This window comes from Rhagoletis pomonella, unplaced genomic scaffold, assembly GCF_013731165.1.
Source record: "Rhagoletis pomonella isolate Grant_MI unplaced genomic scaffold, Rhpom_1.0 Rhpom_scaffold_00006, whole genome shotgun sequence".
NCBI lineage: Eukaryota > Metazoa > Arthropoda > Insecta > Diptera > Tephritidae > Rhagoletis > Rhagoletis pomonella.
Window position 1 is genome coordinate 10,046,273 of NW_023458560.1, and position 2,504 is coordinate 10,048,776.

Genomic DNA, 2,504 nt, shown 5'->3' on the forward strand with positions numbered 1-2,504 from the left:
TTTTTTCTTCCAATTGATGCTTTCTTTGGTGGCATGATTTTATTTTTTTGTGAATGTAAATAATAATACTTTGTATGTTGAACTGATCTCAGATGAAAAAGAATTCACTATCGTTTGCGCAGTGTCTACACTTGCTATGAGCGAATGTATTAGCTATGCGACCTTATATTTATGTAACTCAGGCAAACAATATAAATATGTCCTCTGAAGGTACCTTCCACTTAAAAAGATTAAAAATCCTTATATTTTATCTATGCTAAAACGTGTGCAAACAGCAGAAGATATTCTCTGCAGGTACTTTTCCTGCAATAAATTAAAAAAAATCGGTAGACTTTCGCAACCTCTTATTTATCTGAATTAGTGTATACAGAAGAATTTCTTTGTACGTAGGTATTTTCTTCAAGAATGTTGTGGAAAAATCCCAAGATTTATGAAGCCATTGTTTAGGTAAACTTGGGAAACAAAATATACTCTTGTAAACAATATTTAGCTACCTTCAACCGTAAAATAAAACCGAATGCTATAATTCTGCAGGTACTTTCCTCCCAAATAATTTGAAATTTTGAAACCCTTTATTTATGTGAACTTAGGTAACAAAGTGTTTTCTATGTAGGTATTCTCTTCATGAATGTTGTGGAAAAATACCAAAATTTATACACCCAAATTTAGGAAAATTATGCAAGCAAAATCTCGTATGCGCATTAGGAAAAAATATTACAACATTTTTTATTGCAAATTTTATTATATTTTTTTAAGCCTTATTCAATAAGAAACAAAAGTTATGCATTAATATTGAGTACTTTTTTGGTTTTTAACTATTAAACAAATTCCGTTTTTAAATTGCAACCTGGTGAAAATTTACACAACTCTGGCATTAACATACATACATATGTTCACATATAGATTTAAAAATTTGGATTCGGCATTTTCTTTCTGGTAAGCTTTCGGTTTGACAGACTTTGAAGTTTATCACACTCTAAATCTTTGGTATTTCTTAAAAAATATTATCCGATTTTATTTTCTTAAGTATGTGGACACTCTATACGATAATTGGTCTTAACTGAAACATTTCCCAATAGCTCCCGTTTGATACGTATCCTGCGAAATACTTTTTAATACACACATTTATGTCATTTAACTTTTTTTGTAAGAGGTGGCAACGCTACTCAAAAATATGTTTGGCGTGAATCTTTCTCCAATACCTTCCGTTTGATACCCATATTGCAATATTTGATGTGAATTGCATTAGATATTCATTATTTTTAACTTTTCGACCAGGTGGCAACACTTATTAAAATATTGTATATGTAAATTTTCTTAAATATCTTTCTCAAATACCTTCCATTTGATATCTATACTTACTTTACTTGCATATTTAAATAAATTTTATTTTTCTGACAGGTGGCAACTCTTTCAAAAATAGCCAAACTTCACAGGAACACTCTCCGAGTTTCTATGAAGCTATCCTGGAAATTTTAACAAAATCGGCTGAATGGTTTCGGAGTCTATAAGCTGCATAGATACATACATACATACATACATCCTTTTTTATATATATAGATTAATCAATTGTCGGAGCCGGCAAAATCGGACCACTACAACAAATAACTTTCATATACATCTAAATTTTTTTCAGATACATTATATTATTTTTATAACTCCTCCATTTATGTAGCTAGGAACATGAAACTTCGCTCCACTTTTACCTACTATCAACATATAGTTTACAGTGAAAATTAGCACTATAACTTATAGCCTCCATACAACTGATTTTTCAGATATAGGGGTTTACTTTAAAACTCCTCCAAACCGGCTAAAACCGAGGAATTTCGTGAGCTATTTTATAAATAATCATACAATGTTTGAAAAGAAAATAGTCAAGATCGGTGTGCCTTAAGATATATCTGCTATACCACTGATTGTTCAGATAAATGTTTTTGCGATATAACATCTTTATGTAGGCAGCTAATACCTTGAAATTTTGTGACCTGTTTACTTATCGATCATACAAGGCCCCGTAAATATAACTAGCTGATTGTTCAGATGTAAGTTTTTTTTTGTATATAACTCTTCTGCTAATGGTTGTACTGAAGGTAATTTTTAGCTGCTTAAGAACTAATTTAAAATGTAGTAAAGGTTGAAGTAAAGTTTTTTTAAAGGTATGAAACCTTCGGCTAGCCGAAGACAAGTTAAGTTTTTAACTCTGATTTACTCGTATATACAGAACAGAACATACCTTTGGTTTTGGCATGAACAATGTTTTTATAAAAACTTTGCAACAAATTTTAATGGAAAACACTGTGCAAATTTAAAAAATCACCATGAACTCTTTTTTGAGTAACTATATATCCTTATATGACTCTACCAAACTCATTACCCTTAGCTTCAGGAAGCCTCTATGTAAAAGGTTTCGAAAATAGGATAAATACTTAAATACACTCAACAATTAAAAGTTTGGAAATTTTTCGGATGTTCGCCTGTCTGTAGATACTTGCGGTTATTGA